Raw genomic sequence first — 20,976 nt, 5'->3', positions numbered from 1 at the left:
AGTAGGCTTTCCACACAGCAGCAATAGAAGAACACCAAGAGATGCTTGGACAGGCTAGCCTTCCCTGGCATCCTTAAGAAATAGAGGCACTTCTGTGCCTTCTTCACCAGAGAAGTTTTGTTAACAGACTATGTGAGGTCCTGGGAGATGTGTGTGCGAAGGAACTTAAAGCTAGGCAGTCTCTCCACTATGCCTCCTCTGATGTATAGAGGAGAAGGTTCCTCTTCCTGCCTCCTGAAGCTGATAATCAGCGCCTTTGTTTTGGAGGTGTTGAGTGCCATGGGGTTAATAAAGCACCATTCAGACAGTCTGCTGACCTCATCCCTACAGGCAAAACTGTTGTGTATCGGACCAACCGCATTGGTGTCATCTGCAAGTCTGATGATTGTATTTGTGCTATGTATTGGTGCACAATTGTGGGTATATCTCACTATTATAAAAAAAAAAAACTTGTGACGAGGTGAGACTTTTTCCCGGGGACGAGACGTGATCTTTTGAAGAGAGACAGAGAGTCAGAGACACTTTCACTTCCTGCGAGACGGACACGTCACGTCATACTTACAACCTTCAGACGCAAGTCCCAGGATACACATGCTGAGCAGGTTAGAGATAATGGAAGTAGGAACAACAACAACAACATTTATTTATATAGCACATTTTCATACAAAAAGTAGCTCAAAGTGCTTTACATAATGAAGAAAAGAAAAATAAAAGACAAAATAAGAAATTAAAATAAGACAGCATTAGTTAACATAGAAAAGGAGTAAGGTCCGATGGCCAGGGTGGTCAGAAAAAACAAAAAAACTCCAGAAAGCTGGAGAAAAAAATAAAATCTGTAGGGGTTCCAGGCCACGAGACCACCCAGTCCACTCTGGGCATTCTACCTAACATAAATGAAATAGTCCTCTTTGTAGTTAGGGTTCTCACGGAGTCACTTGATGCTGATGGTCATACAGACTTCTGGCTTTTAATCCATCCATCATTGTTGGAACATCAGGTAGTCCTGAGAGGAGTGCGTTACAGTAATCTAGTCGACTGAAAACAAATGCGTGAACTAATTTCTCAGCATCTTTCAATGATATAAGAGGTCTAACTTTTGCTATGTTTCTTAAGTGAAAAAATGCTGTCCTAGTGATCTGATTAATATGCGATTTAAAATTTAGATTACAGTCAACAGTTACCCCTAAGCTTTTTACCTCTGTTTTGACTTTTAATCCTAATGCATCCAGTTTATTTCTAATAGCCTCATTGTATCCATTATTGCCAATCACTAAGATTTCAGTTTTCTCTTTATTTAACTTGAGAAAGTTACTATTCATCCATCCAAGTTAGACATTGTGTTAGTGAATCAAGAGAATCGGGGTCATCAGGTGCAATTGATAAATACAGCTGTGTGTCATCAGCATAGCTGTGGTAGCTCACGTTGTGCCCTGAGATAATCTGACCTAATGGAAGCATGTAGATTGAGAAGAGCAGCGGACCCAGGATAGAGCCTTGTGGAACACCATATAGGATATCATGTGTCTTTGAGTTGTAATTACCACAACTAACAAAGAATTTTCTCCCTGCCAGGTAGGATTCAAACCAATTTAAGACCCTGCCAGAGAGGCCCACCCATTGACTAAGGCGATTTCTCAGAATATTATGATCAATGGTGTCAAATGAGGAAAATTCGAAAGTCTCCAAAAATGAGAGTAAAGATCGCATTAGCGCAAACAATCTGAAAATATTACTTAGGGAAATAATGGAACAGCGAAAAGAGATTGAATATTCAGGTGCTGTACAGGCTTTTAAATGTTCCGAAGCTCTGCAAGAAATGCATCACACAGCAAGCAAACAGCTTCTCGAGCAAAGAGGAGGTGAAAAAAACAACTGTTACTTCTTTCCCAACGTATCACCGTTTAAGAGGGTTTTCGGAGAAGAGGCCATGTCTCCTTGGGGTGCGCTCAGCCCCCCTTCTTCACACCGGCACCTAACACTGATGGGGGGAGGGGAAGAAAAGTAGGCCAGCAAATTGCAGAACACGTGTGAGGGGAGCAGCACGCCAGAAGCATGCCAGCAGCTGTTCGAGCAAAGAGGAGTTAAAAAAAATGTATTTGTTTCCCATTGTATCACCATTTAAGAGGGGTTTCAGAGAGGTGGCTGCTGGCAGGGGGGAAAGGGGTTGACGAGCGAAGCCCCCTAGTAAGGAATAAAGAAGAGGACTCAGCACGCAGCCCTGTGGAGCCCCAGTGCTGAGTGTCAGGGTCGGGGAGTATTGGATCCTCAGCCTAACAGCCTGTGGCTGGTTTGTTAAGAACTCCTTGATCTATCTACATGTGTGCTGATTGACACTCAGGTTGAACAGTTTGGTCACCACTCTGCTAGGGATGATCATGAAGTCCACAAATATCATCATCACATATGACCCCTGGTGTGCCAAGTGAGTCAGTGCAATGTGGAGAGCTGTATTAATGGCATCTTCTGTTGACCTGTTGGCTCTGTGCATAAGAGGCTATCATTGTTTTCAGAGAGCGGTTAACTTTTTCTGTCATGTTAATGTGTGGATGGTAGCTAGTAGTAAGCTTCTGAGTAACTCCCCAGTCATGACAAAGAGTTTTCAAGAGGTCACTGGTAAATTGAGGCCCATGATCTGAAAGAAGATATTTTGGTACACCCCATCGAGTGAAGTATTTTAAATAGTCGGGGTGGGTTGCTGTCCCGTAAGGTGTAAATCTCTACCCATCTGGTGTAATAGTCAGCCATGACTAACAAAAAGGTATTACCTTTTTTGCTCCTAGGGAAGGGTTTCTCCTGCTGTTTCCACTTTAGTTGTCTGCATTAGCCCTGAAGGTCTCTGGGAGTCTGGTTTATATTTTTGGCATGTGACGCATGTTTTGACATAATTTCAGACATATCTGCGTACAGTTGGCCACCAGCTTATTTCCAAGATCCTAAGCAAAGTTTTAAGTCGCCCTAGGTGTCCTCTCAATGGGCTATCAAGATATTATTAATCAGGGAGGAAGGTACAACTACCTGGAACTGTGCTCCCTGGTTGCTCAAAGGAACCTTCCTATATAAAACTCCTTGATTTACCATGAAGGAGATATGGTTGTTCCTCTGATCCGGGTCGTCAGCTGTCTTAAACAAGGGAAAAAGGCTTTTGTCATCTTCCTGAGCCTTCCTATCCTCATACAGGGAGGTAGAGAGAGATACTATCTCTGGACAGGTCACAAGTGCTATAACAGAGGAACCTGGAGGGCTACGTGATATAGTGGCACGGATAACGTTTAACAGTCTACATGTGTTTTGTGGACTTGGAAAAGGCGTTCGTTCCTCGGGGAATCCTGTGGGGGGTGCTCCGGGAGTATGGAGTACCGGACCCCCTGATAAGGGCGGTTCGGTCCCTGTACAACCGGTGTCAGAGCTTGGTCCGCATTGCCGGCAGTAAGTCAAACCCGTTTCCAGTGAGAGTTGGACTCCGCCAGGGCTGCCCTTTGTCACCGATTCTGTTCATAACTTTTATGGACAGAATTTCTAGGCGCAGCCAGGGTGTTGAGGGGGTCCGGTTTGGTGGACTCAGGATTGGGTCACTGCTTTTTGCAGATGATGTTGTCCTGTTTGCTTCATCAGGCCGTGATCTTCAGCTCTCTCTGGATCGGTTCGCAGCTGAGTGTGAAGCGGCTGGAATGGGAATCAGCACCTCCAAATCCGAGACCATGGTCCTCAGCTGGAAAAGGGTGGAGTGCCCTCTCAGGGTTGGGAGCGAGATCCTGCCTCAAGTGGAGGAGTTCAAGTATCTTGGGGTCTTGTTCACGAGTGAGGGAAGAATGGAGCATGAGATCGACAGGCGGATCGGTGCGGCGTCCGCAGTGATGCGGGCTCTGCATCGGTCTGTCGTGGTGAAAAAGGAGCTAAGCCGTAAGGCAAAGCTCTCAATTTACCAGTCGATCTATGTTCCTACCCTCACCTATGGTCATGAGCTATGGGTAGTGACCGAAAGAACGAGATCGCGAATACAAGCGGCTGAAATGAGTTTCCTCCATAGGGTGTCTGGGCTCTCCCTTAAGGATAGGGTGAGAAGCTCAGTCATCCGGGAGGGGCTCAGAGTAGAGCCGCTGCTCCTCCGCATCGAGAGGAGTCAGATGAGGTGGCTCGGGCATCTGATCAGGATGCCTCCCGGACGCCTCCCTGGTGACGTGTTCCGGGCACGCCCAACCGGGAGGAGGCCCCGGGGAAGACCCAGGACAAGCAGGAGGGACTATGTCTCCCGGCTGACCTGGGAACGCCACGGGATTCTCCTGGAAGAGCTAGATGAAGTGGCCGGGGAGAAGGAAGTCTGGGCATCTCTGCTCAAGCTGCTACCCCCGCGACCCGACCTCGGATAAGCGGAAGAGAATGGATGGATGGATGGATAACGTTTAATTCCCCTTTCCAGTAGGTGGTAAAAAAGTCAAATTGTGGTAGCCTCAATACCCAGCGAGTGAGTCGCGATGACGTTTTAGGACAGTTGGAGGCCCAGGTTAAGGCAGCATGGTCAGTAATGACCTGAAACTTTATTTCTTCCAATAAATGTTTCTACTTTTCCGCTAAACAAGGGAATAGTCTCCATTTTAATTACAAAATAGGACTGGTCTCACCCATTTCTTGTGGACTTTCTTAACTCCATCCAAAGCTGGTTGTTTTTTTCTTCATCTAGAGTCAGGGAACATCCAGTAAGTGTAATCTGTTTTATTTGTTATCTGGAAGCTTCTCCATTCCACCTAGAACTCCACAACCGCTTTGTAATACTTTGAAGTCCTTTGTAATCCTCACGACTAGTCCCAGCAGCCTACTTTCCAGGCCTATCTTCCCCAAGATGGAGGATCTCCTCTCTCTTTCCTCTTTTCCAGTTTTAGTTTTTCTTTTTTTTGTTCCTCCCTTCCTCAGGATGATGAGCTTCCTGTTATACATTCCATCAACATGAAAGTCCTTCCTGTGTTCACCTTATCTCTGGCAGTCTTTTTAAAATAAATCTTGGAACGGAATTGGAGTTTCAGTTACTCCCCCCAGTCCCTGTAAAATTCTGGCTCACTGTGCCTTCGTCACATGGTGCTGGTCCTAGTTGGGTGGGAGGGTAGATTTAATATGTCTCAGGACTAGCTTCTCAAAGTATGTCATTATAGTGGGGGTGAGAGCTACAGTATCCATAATCATTAAGGCTGCTGATTTCTGTCTTCTTTGGAACAGGCACTATGATGACAGACTGAAGGCATTTGTGGACTGCATTATGACAGAGAGAGATTAAGGATGTGGCTGAACACCTCTGCCAGCTGATCCACACAGTCTCTGGGTGCCCTCCCTGGAATTCCTTCTGGGCCAGCGGCTTTCCTTTTCCTGACACTGTGGAGGGCTGTTCTGACATAATTCTTGCTAACAGTAAATGCCATACTGTTAGTAACTGATGACAGTGCTGTCCCAGTCTCTGCCTCAGTCACCTCATTCACCTCAAAACGGGCAAAAAAGTGGCTGAGTTTCGCTGCTAGTGAGTCGCTGCTGCTGATGGTTGGGTCTTTGCTGCCTTTATAGTTTGTAAAGTGCTCAATGCCTTATGCGTCGGGAGTCTTCATTATTGAAATTACCTTCATCCTTCTGCCTGTAATCTGTTTTTGCATTCTCGATGGCTATCTCTTCAAATTGATTGTGGCAGAACTATACAGTTCACCATTGCCAGAACTCAAGGCTGTATTGCGCTTGTGAGTGCCACATGGGATGAACGGGCATCCCTCCTAGGAGAAGGGGAAAGTTCCTTACCTGGATGGACAGGCATTCTGACCGAGAGAGAGAAAGGTGACTTATCCCAACCCTAAGGCATGGACAGACATTCCAGCCAATAGAGGGAGTGATTCCTTACCCAGATAGTAACCACCAAGCAAATGGACAGGTGTCCAACAGGGCACATGTGTAACACCTTCCCTGGCCGAAATAAAAGAAGATAGGGAAGGATTGTCTCTGAGAGGTGTTTATTCCCCAGAGGTGCTAGATGGCAGCAGTCCTCCATATTGGTGAACATTCAGGAACCACCAGGGAATGCTGGGAATTGTAGTCCGGCTGTAGGGAGAGGCGCTTCCCAATATATGGGACTTCCATTTGACCCGAAAGTACTTCCATTGGGCAATAGCCCTGACACAGGAAGTACTCCCTGGTCCTTAATAAGGGGACCACACTCCCTTGTTCAGGCAAGTCAGAGCTGGGAGGAAGGAAGGCAACACTCGACTGGAGGAGGGCAGTGCAGTGAGGTATTGAGGAGCAAAAACTTGTGAGATATTTTTGTAATAAACACCTGGTTATTTGAACCTTGGACTGCATTTGTGTGATTGTGTTGGGGGTTTGGGGTTCACTGCTGCCTTGGTTTCATCACATGCTCTTTTAGCTGAAGTTTGCCATCTCTGGTCATCCATGGTTTACTGTTTGGGAAGAATCGAATGTGTTTATTAACAGTAATGCTATCTGTACCGTTCTGTATATAAAACAGGACAGTGGATATGTACTCCTCTGTGTCTTTTCGTGCAAATAAGTCCCAGTGTATATGCTCAAGACAGTCCTGGAGTTGAATCGAAGCCCCTTCAGGCCAGGTCAGGTGTGAGAAAAAGTGGTTAGACTGGCCTAAGTGGGAGAGGCTGGAGATGCTGTTTCCTTCCCTAATGTTGCTGTAAACTTTGATCAATATGCTTTGGCCTCTTGTGGGACAGGTCACATTTTGGTAGACTCTAGTGAGGACTGTTTTCAAATTTGCTTGTTTAAAGTCTCCAGCTATGATAAAAATCCCATCAGGCTGAGCAATCTGTAGCTTGCTGATTGCTGTTAGCAGAGTGTCTAATGCTGTCTTGGTGTTAGCACTTGCTGAAATATATACTGCCACAGCAATAATGACTGTGAACTCCTGTGGCAGATAAGAAGGTCTGCATCTTACTGTCATGTACTCTAAATCTGGTGAGCAGTGCCTGTCTATGATGGTTGCATTAGTGCACCACATATTATTTAAATAAATGCACAGCCCTCCTTCTCCTTGCTCTTACTGGAGTTTTTATTCCTTTCGGTGCAGTGTGCTGTGCGGCCTTCAAGCACAATAGCTTTTGTCAGCCAAGTCTCAGTTATTATCATGACTGAATAGTCCCGCATGGACTTCTGTACCAATTCTTCCATTTTATTGCTGAGCTATCTGGCATTAATAATGTAAATGCTGGGCAGCACAGGCTTGTGAGGAGCATTTTTTAGCCTGGTCCGTACACCAGCCCAGTAACCACTGTGGAGATTCCAGCCCAGATCACAGACAGACACAGGACACCCAAGTCCAAGAACACACACGTTTAATTTCTCATCTGTTTTACAGCACAGAAGCAGTGCACAGATCACCAATAATGCTCACTGTCCTTTTCTTTTCTTTCTCCTTTTCTTCTGCCACCTCCACTCCTCTCCCGCAAGCTCTGTCTTCTGCCTCCCGACTCTGGTTCCTTGAATGTAGTGAGGCGGCCCCTTTTATAATGCACCGGGATGTGCTCCAGGAGCACCCTGATGATTTTCCTGCAGCTGTTTCTGGTGTGGTGGAAGAACTGCCATCCAGTGTTCTGGGATGATTTGGACACCCCCTAGCAGTGGCCACGGCCCCCAACAGGGTTGAGCCTCCAAGCTCCATTTCCGTGGCCGCAATGTAAACCAGGGAGGCTGCCCTCTCGTGTTCAGGGGAAGGTATCGTCTCTCACCTGGACCTTCCCTCCTCCAGGCATCCCGACTGGGCCAGAACCCCAGTCGTCCATCACACTGCGTTTCTGTTTCCTGTCCCCACACCGCCTCCTGCGTATCTGGAATGGTATCGTAATCCATGGAGACCCTGCTGCATGTATGATCTCGTTTGGGATGCATTCTTGTTGGAATTCCATGCTGAAATTCATTTCACTGCATAGAGTTCCAGACTTTAGTAGGTCTTTCTGGTTATATGTCATTTTCGCTGAAGTTATAATTACACTGCTCAACAAATACTCTAACAAAACAAGCAAAATGTAACACATTTCAGAGGAGTCCATCCACACCACCGTGATTTACAGAAAAGCAACCAACAGGTTGGCACAACAAAATTTGTTTTGAATTTCTGGAACATCCATCTTACTAACCGAAGGTTGTAAACCGGATATGGATGCAGGGTACTGGGCACATCGAGGCGCACACGCATTGCCACACTGCAGCGCATCACACGGCGTAAACCGGATATGGACACAGAGCGAAGGGCTGAACTTGCTGTGCTTCACTCTGCCAGCAGTCGGTGTCAGCAAAGGCAACGGAATCACGTCTCCACAAAACGAGACCGCTTTACTACAGAAGTGCGTATGTAAATAAATGACATGTCCCCAGACGCACCCACCCTCCATGATGGAGAAAACAAACACGAGAGGATTCAGCACGCAGGGCGCAGGGCTGACCTTGCTGTGCTCCACTGTGCCAGCGGTCGGTGTCAGCAAAGGCAATGGAATCACGTCTCCACAAAACAGGACCGCTGTACTACAGATGTGCGTGTGTAATTAAATTACATGTCCCCAGACGCACCCAACCTCCATGATAGAGAAAACAAACACGAGAGGATTCAGCTCATATGTGAATCACATTACAGTATTACAGTACGGAAGCCCCAGACGTCCAAACTACACGGCGTAAACTGGATATGGACGCAGGACGCAGAGCTGAACTTGCTGTGCTCCACTCTGCCAGCGGTCGGTGTCAGTGAAGGCAACGGAATCACGTCTCCACATAACGAGACCGCTTTACTACAGATATGCGTATGTAATTTAATGACATGTCCCCAGACGCACCCACCCTCCATGATATGTCATCCGTCCAGATATCGGACGGAACAGAAACTGATTGCCATTCTTGGATATCCAATTAGCTGGCGAATCGCGGGCTTACTAGTATAAGGCTATACTCAGTATTGCATTGTGCTTATCATTGTACGTGTGCAACTTGTCTGCTTTTTCTTTCTCATTCTTTATCACTTTGAATCACCTTTTGTCATTTGCTTAATGCTAATTAGATGCTGCTGCTCTTGTTTTTCTTTTTGCCATTATGTTGGTTATCATTTGATTTTTTTAATCACATTGCTGTAAACACCTAACAACTGAACACTGGCTGTCACTATTAGGTCATAAGGTTTTGATTAAGACCAAGATCATGGTTCTAGCCCCATTTTTTGAGGACATTACTATTTTATATTGTGATGTGTGAGTCAATGTCCTGCACCCAAAAAACGAGGCTCAGTCTTAGTCTTCAGAACGAGCAGCTTTATTCAAAATGACTTCAAACAGCAACAGCAAGTGTTTTTATTGAAGCGGGAGCTCCCACTCCACGACACACAAACACAGCAAACAAGCAGTGACTTCATTAGTCATTCCGCCCTGGCTCACTCCGTCAGTTCAGGTACTGATAATCTTCCTCATCAGGTTGATTCTGAGGCAGCGGATCGGATCGTCCTGGAGGAGTGGAGACAGAGAGAAAGTGGGCCAGGTCATTGGCCGAATTAAAGTACCCCATAGGTCGGTGATCGGTCCCCGGCCGACGGACACTCTGCAGCAGCGGGGCTGTGAGTGAACTCATCGCGGTGATGAGCCTTCTATGGCCAACTGATGCGCTGTGCGAACGGGGCTGCAAAGACGCGGTTAAAGTAGGATGTGTAATGCGGCGGGGCTATGTGCACATCACAATATATATATATATATAGATTATCATTATTATTACTCTCTTCTTCACCTCTCTTCCACAATCCCCATTACTCTGTACTGTTGATCCCAAGTATTTAAACTCATCCACCTTCGCCAACACTACTACCTGCATCCTCACCATTCCACTGACCTCCCTCTCATTTACACACATGTATTCTATCTTGTTCCTACTGACCTTCATTCTTCTCCTCTCTAGAGAATATCTCCACCTCTCCAGGGTCTCCTCAACCTGCTCCCTACTATCGCTACAGATCACAATGTCATCAGCAAACATCATAGTCCACGGGGACTCCTGTCTAATTTCGTCTGTCAACCTGTCCATCACCATTGCAAATAAGAAAGGTCATTTACTGAGACTAATCTTTGGTCAGAGAGACAAAAAGTAGTTAGAATATACCAATTCAATTCAACTTGTGGGGGCTATAAGAATGTCCCATCTTATATATAAACATCTACGCATGGAAGTGTTTGTGTCTGTGTGCCTGGCCCGGAAATGAGAGGTGGAGTCGGGGTAAGGGCTTCACTTCCGATAAAACAGAAAACTCACTTAGCCGCTAATAACACAAGCGAGGCTGTCACATCAGCAAAACAAAACCACAGAAGAAAGACAAAGTCACTTAGCCGCTAACATCTGCAAAATGGTATCCCTTTTAGTTTCCCTCCCGGCGTTAATGCTCAAGCGACGTGAGCACATTGGCAATACTAATCCTCCTAGGAGAGAGACGCCCAGAGTAGTTCCTTTCAATTACCTGACATCTCTACATTTCAGGGTTTTTTTTTTTTCTGACGATTTCAATAGTTTCTAGGACCCCAGGCTTTTTACAGCACAGGCTTATACAGCTAGTAAAATACAATACAATAAATTTATTTTTGTGAAGCCCAAAATCAAACAAGAAGTGCCACAATGAGCTTTAACAGGCCCTGCCTCTTGACAGCCCCCCAGCCTTAACTCTCTAAGAAGGCAAGGAAAAACTCCCAAAAAAACCTTGTAGGGGAAATGGAAGAAACCTTGGAAATGGCAGTTCAAAGAGAGACCCCTTTACCAGGTAGGTTGGGCGTGCAGTGGATCTCAAATGAAGGGGGTCGATACAATACAATACAATACAATACAATACAATACAATACAATACAATACAATACAATACACAGAACAGAATAAATCCTCAATACAGTATAGAAATAAAAATTTTTGAAGTACGGAGCAGAATTTAACAGTAGATGATATCACATAATAAGATTTGGATTTGTTTAGAGTCCTGGAGACCTCGGCCATCAAGCTGCCTCCCCCATTTGGCCATTCCACAGCTGAAACAGCGCTGGGCCAGTCAATCCGATGAAAGGACCCCTCTTTCCCACGATTCCTGCGATCCTCCATCAGGGATGACTTTACCTTAGGCAGGCAAAAAAACTTGACAGGTGGGCCGTGGCACCAAGTGCCACATTTGAGTACCGAGAAGAGAAACAGAATAGGTGAGGGTTAGTAACAAATTATAACTATCATGTTACTTATGTTTTAGTGCTAATGACTAACAACAGAGGTGCAGTCTGTACAGTTAATCAGCAGCTCCAGTCAGGGTGTGCTAAACTGAAGTAGTGAGTCTTCAGCTGGGATTTAAAGGGTGAGACCGAAGGGGCATCTCTTATAGTAGCAGGCAGACCAGTCCACAGTTTAGGGGCCCTGTAACTAAAAGCTCGACCTCCCACTGTTATTTTATTAATCCTTGGAATCATAAGCAGACTGGCATCTTGAGATCTTAATGTGTGCTCTGGTTTGTAAGTCATGATAAGTTCAGACAAGTAAGCCGGACCTTGGCCATTTAATGCTTTATATGTTTAAAGGAGGATTTTGAAATCTGCCCTAAACTTAACCGGGAGCCAGTGTAAGGATTTAAGAACTGGAGTTATGTGTTCGTATTTACTTGTTCTTGTAATAATTCTTGCAGCCGCATTTTGGATTAACTGGAGGCTGTATAAAGAACAGTTTGAACATCCAGTGAACACCGCATTGCAGTAGTCAATCCTACTAGAAATAAATGCATGAATTAATTTCTCAGAATCCTGTCTATTTAGAAAGCACCTTAATTTCCTAACATTTTTAAGATATGTAAGATATTAAGATACTAGTACACTAGTATTTACGCAAACATTTAATATAGCTTAAATAACTAACAAATTGCTCTTACAATTATTATTATTATTATTATGATTCTATACCTGAGAAACAGAATACTCAATTCAAAAACTCTGGAGAGTGCTGTATCTCAAATAATGACAAACAATGCTTGTCTTTTAAAGTCTGAAATGATCATCTTTCAAAGGGGTTCCATAATAATATAGTAGGTAGGGCCAAATGTTTTTCAAAACTGGTAGTAAGTTTTCCTCAGAAATTTAACTTACGATTAAATTGTTTATAACAACCCTGAGTTTAATTGTAGTTGCAGAAGATTTGAAGGATATCATTTCCCACATTAAAAGAATGCAGTCTCCTAAGGGAAAAGAGCCTGTCTCTGCCCTTTTTCTGGGACTGGTCCAATCTGTCATTAATGTGGACCCCAAGTACTTGTAGGAGTGAGCTACCTCTTCTTTCACTCCCTGAATAGTGACCGGACATAGGGACTCATTGGTGTGCTGAAAGCCACTCACCAGTTCTTTGGTTTTGCTCTTGTTAAGATGCTGACAATTCTTTTTGTACCCCCTGACTTCTCTCCTCTGTCTCATCCCCCTTATCAGTAGCCCCCATAAGTGCAGAATCATCTGAAAAATTCTGCAAGTGACTTGACCTGCTGTTGTATTTATAGTCAGAGGTGAGCATAGTGAAGAGAAAAGCAGGCAGGCCTGTTCCTTGTGGTGCTTCACTGTTGCTCACATCCGTATCAGAAACACCTGAAGCTACAAACACAGCTTCTCTGAACTCGTACTGAACAAGCAGGTTTGCAAAATAATAATAATAAAGAGAAGATCTACACACCTACACAGCACTAATGGTCGTCTTACATCGCCAGATGCTTTGAGAACAAGATGACAGAATTGGAAGCTGAAAACAAGATGGGAAAAGTCAAAGATGCAGAAATTGAAGTGGCTGCATGTAGGAGTTGGAAGTTGTAAAAACTTTCTGAAATGTTGTATTTAGACCCCCATGCTTATAAAATGGAATAAATAAATAATAGATCATTTGCCTTAGGATTGAAACATTTCATACTCACTGGTGTTCGATTTTTTATTTTATGTTTTTTTTCAACTATTCTATGTCATATCTGGTATTCAGAGGGCTATGGAAGGTAGGGGACGTTCAAGAGTCATCCTCAAATCCAGAATAAGAAGACCAAGATGAAATTTGGAGCTGCAAACAGCTTAAAGCGACAGGAAAGTGGGATACCTGAAAAAGAGAAATCAAAGCAATACAGCAGACTTGTCATGGATTCTCATCTCTGTGCTTTGAAATGTCCTTGTTTGTCCACTTCAGCCAATGTCATGTTACACGGTGCCCGAGTATAGTTGTGGCCAAAAGTTTCGAGAATGACATAAGTGCTGGTTTTCACAAAGTTTGCTGCTTCAGTGTTTTTAGATCTTTTTGTCAGATGTTTCTCTGGTATACTGAAGTAGAATTACAAGCATTTCATAAGTTTCAAAGGCTTTTATTGACAATGACATGAAGTTTATGCACAGAATCAATATTTGCAGTGTTGGCCCTTCTTTCGTTTTCAAGACCCCTGCAATTCACCCTGGCAGGCTGTCTGTCAATCAACTTCTGGGCCCAATGCTGACTGATGGCAACTGAATTACAATTAGTTGAGCCCAGAAGTTGACTCCCAAGTGTACATGTGTGACAACAGAGATAGTCACATATGTGCACATAGTGGGGCCTCCAAGGCTCTGATGTGGTAAGCAATACTACCATGAGAAGAGTGGAGGCAATATCACTAACAACCTCATCTTTCCATCCAGAGTTCCTAAGGACCCCAGTCAGAGGATGACTGACTATGCCCCCCACCTTCTGCTATATAATTCTGTACAGCTTAATAATAATAATAATAATAATAATAATAATAGATTTTATTTATAGCTTATCAAACGTATTTACCAGAGAGTTCAGTGCTGACCTAATTAACTGCAGTGGTCTGAGGCCTATGCTACTCCCCTTATTCTCTATACTCTGAGTCAGCTGTTCACCTTGGCTTTTTCATTTAAATTTAGTAGATCTCACCAGGATTGTACCCACCTCATCCATCATCACTCTGAAATACACTTTTATGAAGGGAAATCTTTTTGAAAAGAACTATAATGGTAAATATATTGGAATAGTCACACTGCTGATGAACTTTGCTTTCCAAAGAGCTTACCAACCTTTCCTTTTTATAGGTGTAAAAGCATTTTTTTTCTTCTTCAGAAAAATGAACAGCCATTATCACTCCAAATCCGTCAACTACAATCTAACATTCAGATCTGTCTGACCCTTTAAGTGCTAAAGCCTGGCATTATTACATTTATCAGCCTAGTTGAAGCTTCAGACCAATGAAATTACTCATGTCATCATATTTTCTTTTTGATTTTCCCAAGGAGACCATAGCGACCAAGGAGGGTGTCAATCAGACCAGACCGCTCCATTCCCAGGCACTCCCACGCCAATTGACTGATATAAACCTTCCAGTATTTCCTGAGTTTCTTCCTAGTGTTGAACATCTGTTATAGCTTCCTAAGAAGGTGATAGCAGGACATCTTCACTAAACAACCAAACCACTTCATCCAGCTCTTCTAAGTTCAGAAAGGCAGCAGTTATACTCTGAGATTCAGAGGAATTATTGATCTCCTTACCCGCTCATATGTTGAGTGAAGGGACCTTAGTTTGGCCACCTCAAAGAGTATACAGTAAATGACTTTGTTCTTGCCATTTCTATTCAGAAGTAGTAAACCTAGCTTGAAGTTCACTAATAAATAGAGAATTTTATCTAAAGTCTTAGCTTCCATTTCTGTTTCACTTCCAGTACTAAAAGAAGAAGATCACAAACCACTTAAGGCTAGTTTATATTCGGGCGCAGACAGCTGCGGACGTGGTCATGCACAGATGATGTGTACCTAGGTCTGTTTATAGTACAAGTGTTCAGTGAGCGGCACTGGCCAGTTTCTTTTTTGTTCCACATTGATCAAATTTCAACCTGCACAAATGTTCATCTTTGCTTAAGGTCTAGGCAACTGCTCACCATGAATTTGTGAACATTTGGTAATCTCTGTGTGCTTTTAACACGGGATTATACAGGTGTGGGTAGAAACAAATCACTTGACACAACTGTTCCTCGAATGATTCCTTGTCTAGACTGTGTGCAGTCGATGTGCACAAGGGTATACATTACCATCAGTGCAATGACTGCTGATGACTAGTGGTCTTCTCTTGGTCAGACAAAGTACACTGCTTAGATTTGTGATAGAATGAACTGAATAAATATTTCACCCTAGTGTTTTTGTGGAAGAAAACAGACAAGTCAACACAGGAGACCCCATGGACTATGATGTTTGCTGATAACATTGTGGTTTGTAGTGAGAGTAGGGAGCAGGTTGAGGAGACCCTGGACAGGTGGAGATATGCTCTAGAGAGGAAAGGAATGAAGGTCAGTAGGACCACCAAGACAGAATACATGTGTGTGAATGAGAGGGAGGTCAGAGGAATGGTGAGGATGCCGGGAGTAGAGTTGGGCGAAGGTGGATGAGTTTAAATACTTGGGATCAACTGTACAGAGTAACGGGGATTGTGGAAGAGACATGAAGAAGAGAGTGCAAGCAGGGTGGAGTGGGTGGAGAAGAGAGTCAGGAATGATTTGTGACAGACAGATATCAGCAAGAGTGAAAGGGAAGGTCTACAGGACAGTAGTGAGACCAGCTGTGTTATATGGGTTGGAGATGGTGGCACTGACCAGAAAGCAGGAGACAGAGCTGGAGGTGGCAGAGTTACAGATATTAAGATTGCAATTGGTTGTGACGAGGGTGGACAGGATTAGAAATGAGGACATTAGAGGGTCAGCTCAGGTTGGATGGTTGGGAGACAAAATCAGAGAGGGGATATTGCGTTGGTTTGGACATGTGCAGAGGAGAGATGCTGGGTAAATTGGGAGAAGGATGCTAAGGATAGAGCTGCCAGGCAGGAGGAGAAGAGATGGGCCTAAGAGAAGGTTTATGGAGGTAGTGAGAAAGGACATACAGGTGATGGGTGTGACAGAGCAACATGACGAGGACAGGAAGATATGTGAAAAGATGATCCGCTTTGGCAACCCCTAACGGGAGCAGGAGAAAGAAGAAGAAGTTTTTGTTCTCCCCGTGTCTGCGTGGGTTTCCTCTGGGCGCTCCGGTTTCCTCCCACAGTCCAAAGACATGCAGGTTAGGTGGCTTGGCGATTCTAAATTGGCCCTAGTGTGTGCTTGGTGTGTGGATGTGTTTGTGTGTGTCCTGCGATGGGTTGGCACCCTGCCCGGTTCCTGCCTTGTGCCCTGTGTTGGCTGGAATTGGCTCCAGCAGACCCCCGTGACCCTGTGTTCGGATTCAGCGGGATGGAAAATGGATGGATGGATGGACAAATGGAATGCTCCAAACAGAAGTAAAAACAAGCTCTGAGTTACCAGTTTTTAAAATAGTACAGTCAGATGGGCCTCAAGCTAACAAATGGTAAAACCCCTGGACCTGAAGGACTTTTACCAATTTTACTGAAAGAAATGAAAGACCACATCTGTAAACCTTTATTGGGTGTATTTGAGTAGTCATTTGAAAAAGGAGAAATACCTGAATACTAGAAAGTTGCAAATGTGACTCCAAACTTCAAGAAGGGAGACAAAATGAATCCTGGTAATTACAGACCAATGAGTCTTACTTTTGTGCCATGCAACACTATGGAAGCTATAATAAGAAGTAAATTAGAAAAGTACCTGTATGAAATAACAGCCAGCATGGGTGTATGAGAGGAAGATCTTGTGACACTAACCTGTCAAATTTTACTGAAGAGACAACTACAGAAGCAAAGCATACAGCATCATTTACTTAGACTTTCAAGAAACCAAAGATTAATTTTGAAAGTCGATGCTGCAGGCATCAGTGGTAACCTACAAAAGTGGATCACAATTTTGGTTAACTGACCGGAGACAAAGAGTACAGATAAGAGGAGAATGGGGTCATCAGCGGAGCCCCTCAGTGGTCTGTCCTAGGTCCATTACTTTCTTTGATTTACATTAATGGCATTGATTTTGGTGTAGTTAGTAAACTTGTGAAATTTGCAGATGACACTAAAATTTGGGAAATGTTAGATGCTGAGGAGGCAGCATAAAATTTAAAAAAGACCTGGACAAACACTTGGAAAGTACAGTTTAATGTATTAAAACATTTCCTTTTGTTAGTTATTTGTACAGAAATTTAAGTAATACAATATTTTTGAACTGATGTTAACCCTCCTCTGATCTGTTTCTCTTATTGGTATCTTAATGAAGCTGTTGGCACTGATGCTCTACTGCCAGGCTGCTCTCCTATGTATGGAAAAGTCATCTCAGATAAAGTTGCGTTGGAATCATTTGATAGAATGAAATCTCTCATTAGATTGGACGGTCAGCACTGACTCCACAATAGAAAACCAAGGAGCAGGCAGGTGGCCAGGTGGCCGAGGTTTCCAGGTCTGTAACCTTATAGATAGATAGATAGATAGATAGATAGATAGATAGATAGATAGATAGATAGATAGATAGATAGATAGATAGATAGATAGATAGATAGATAGATAGATAGATAGATAGATAGATACTTTATTAATCCCAAGGGGAAATTCACATACTCCAGCAGCAGCATACTGATACAAAAAAACAATATTAAATTAAAGAGTAATAAAAATGCAGGTAAAAACAGACAATAACTTTCAATAATGTTAACGTTTACCCCCCCCCGGGTGGAATTGAAGAGTCCCATAGTGTGGTGGAGGAACAATCTCCTCAGTCTGTCAGTGGAGCAGGACGGTGACAGCAGTCTGTCGCTGAAGCTGCTCCTCTGTCTGGAGATGATCCTGTTTAGTGGATGCATTGGATTCTCCATGATTGACAGGAGTCTGCTCAGTGCCTGTCGCTCTGCCACGGATGTCCAGCTCCATGCCTACAATAGAGCCTGCTTTCCTCACTGGTTTGTCTAGGCGTGAGACGTCCTTCTTCTTAATGCTGCCTCCCCAGCACTCCACCTCGTAGAAGAGGGCACTCGCCACAACCGTCTGATAGAACATCTGCAGCATCATATTGCAGATGTTGAAGGACGCCAGTCTTCTAACTTTCTCTGTTGTCAACTGGCCATAATTCATCAATGAATTAATAGAAACATATTGTTGGTTTCCAAGTCAGTGAAAAACCTTGTTCTCCGCTGTGATTTAACCAATCTGTATTTATATGTGTTCCAGTTCTATATTTAGTAATTAGTATAACTGATACTTGCATTTTAACTGAGAATTGTTCACTTAGTGAAGAGCGCTATACAAAAAATGAGTTGTATTGTATTGTAATGTAGAAAAGTGCAAAGTGCTGCACATGGGCAAAAGGAAAGCCAATTACAAATACAAGATGGAGGACACTGTCCAAAAGGAAGTAACCTCTGAGAAGGATTTGGGGGCAAAGGGCAAAATGTTGTTGACACAACATTTCCATTATCTAAGCATTGTGTGGAAGCAATTGAAGAGCAAAGGAAATGTTAGGTTCCTTCATAAAAAAATGAATGATATTGAAAGGATGTTATGCTTAGACTGTGACTTTAGTATTATGTGCAGTTCAGGTCACAATGCTACTACAAAGACATAGCAGCACTTGAAGCTGTGTGGAGAAGAGCAACCAGGTGTATCCCAGAACTTACTCTGGAAGATTCAGAGAATTAAACCTGTGTAGATGCCACGTGGGTTGGATGGGAATCCCAACCAGAAGGGGGAATGGTTCCTTACTGGGACAGGAGGCTCCTAGCAGGCAGACAAGCATCCTGGCTAGGGGAATGAAAGGTTCCAGACCCAGAAGATATGGCCAATAATGGATGAATGGACAACCCACTGGAAGAAGAAGATGTTGCTGGGGATGCTTTATTCCCCAAGGATGCTAGATGGCAGTGGCCTTGGATATCGGTGCTCAGTAGGGAACCAGTATGGCATGCTGGGAGATGTAGTTCAGCAGAACAGCCCTGTTGGGGTCTGTGGGTGCCAAGATGGCACTGCAGGGAGATGTGCTCCCTGTTATGTTGGACTTCCATACAACCTGGAGGTACTTCCAATGGGAAGCAGCTCTGGCACCGGAAGTACTTCCAGGTCCAAAATAAAAGGGTCCCTTATCCAGGGAAATCAGAACTGGGAGGACAGAAGCAACACTCGACTGGAGGAGGGAAGTGCAGTGGTGAGAGAAGTGAAATTGTGAGGTATTGAGAAGAGAGAGAACCTGTGCTTTGTGCTTAACTCAGGAATTGGATAATAAACCATCCTTTATTTAAACCTGGGACTGTGGTTGTGTGTTCGTGATGGGGTTTGAGGCTTGCTGGCACCCTGCTTTCCATCATACCTGTTTAATCTTAAGCAGAGGAGACAGTGTGGGGACTTATGCTATGTGTCATTTGAATTGGGAAGTTGGAATTTTCAGTTAGAATGCCCACTTAAGTTGGATTTCCAGCTTGGAAACTTGGTACTGGTCTGTCGAGCCAGAGTTTGTCCAACTTCACATCATGACGGCAGTCCAAAATGGCAACATATACTTTACTGTGTTTATTAGCACTTCTGTCTATTTGTGTCTCATTTAATCAGTCATACACACAGTACTGTCCAACCTCTGTCGTGAACTCATTGCTACGATGTTTGAATATTCCAAATCATTTTTGATCAACTGCTGTTTATTCCAATGGAGCACGCACAATAAACGTTTTCCTGGATTCGTCCATATTGACTTTCCGAATATTTTACTGGAACACGGACAGCTTATTCCCAGCTCCAACGTCTGACTGCTGAGGTAAAATAAAAAGCAGCAGCCTTAATCCACATCTTGAAAATCCTCAAAGGCCTTGATAGCCATCTAAATTCTTTCAGCTAAATGTTGAATCGCTTACTTGAGGACATCAGTGGAAATGAATGAGAAGAGCATTTAGGACTGAAGTTGTCAAGCAGAGTTGTGGAAATCAGGAACAAACTATAGAGACATAAACTTCAGGCAGAAACTTAACAACCTTTAAAAGAGGATGTGGATGAGTTACTGGGACAGCTTAGCTATTTGCTGAATAAAGGAGCTTGGTCGATGGAATGGCCTCCTCCCGTTTGTCAAATTTCTTGTGTTCTTATATTGAGCACAGATGGTAATTGGGCTCTGATTTGTACTCAATCCTGCCTTAGCACTAATTACATTAATAATAATAATAATTCTTTACATTTATATGACAATTTTCTCACTACTCAAAGCACTTTACGTGGTGAGTGGGGAGCCACTTCAACCACCTGGATGATGGCGATGGCAGCCATTTTTGTTCTACTACACTTACCAGACATTAGCTATTAGCTGGTGAAAGAGTGAGTGAGATAGCCAATTAGAGACAGGGATGATTAGGGTGGCAGAATGACTAGGCCACGTTGATTAATTTAGCCTGGACATCATGATACACCCTACTCTTTACGAAATATGTCCAGGGATCTTTTATGGCCACAGAGAGTCAGGACCTCGGTTTTACGTCTCATCCGATGGATAGCGCCATTTTTACAACATAGGGTCCCTGTCACTTCACTGGGGCATTGAGATCCACAGGGTAAGCACCTCTTACTGGCCTCCACCTCATCCAGAAGCAACCCAAGATTTTCCTAGATGTCCTCCCATCCGAGTAACACCCTTAGCTTCAGGTGGATGACCTCTATTGTCACCATACCTCACAGGTGGCGCAGTGGTAGTGCTGCTGCTTTGCGGTAAGGAGACTGCGGAAGATTGTGGGTTCTCTTCCCAGTTCCTCCCTGTGTGGATAGCGCTTTGAGTACTGAGAAAAGCGCTATATAAATGTAATGAATTATTATTATACCATCTAAATAATGGCTGCTTTGCTTTGACTGGGTACTGAAAAATGTCTGAATGTCCCTTTTTCTACTTATGGAGTCTTTTTGTGTCCTTTAGGTCCTATTAGAGCAGTAGAGAGATAAGTGCCCGTGTGAAAAGAAACCTTAGTAATGAATGTAATGACAGGGACTTTATTGTGGCCATTAAATGCGTCACTATTTTGTGTGTCTGTAAGCCATGTACTG

This window comes from Erpetoichthys calabaricus, chromosome 1, assembly GCF_900747795.2.
Source record: "Erpetoichthys calabaricus chromosome 1, fErpCal1.3, whole genome shotgun sequence".
Taxonomy (NCBI): domain Eukaryota; kingdom Metazoa; phylum Chordata; class Cladistia; order Polypteriformes; family Polypteridae; genus Erpetoichthys; species Erpetoichthys calabaricus.
The sequence above is the reverse complement of the archived record's forward strand: the minus strand, read 5'-3'. Positions refer to the sequence as shown.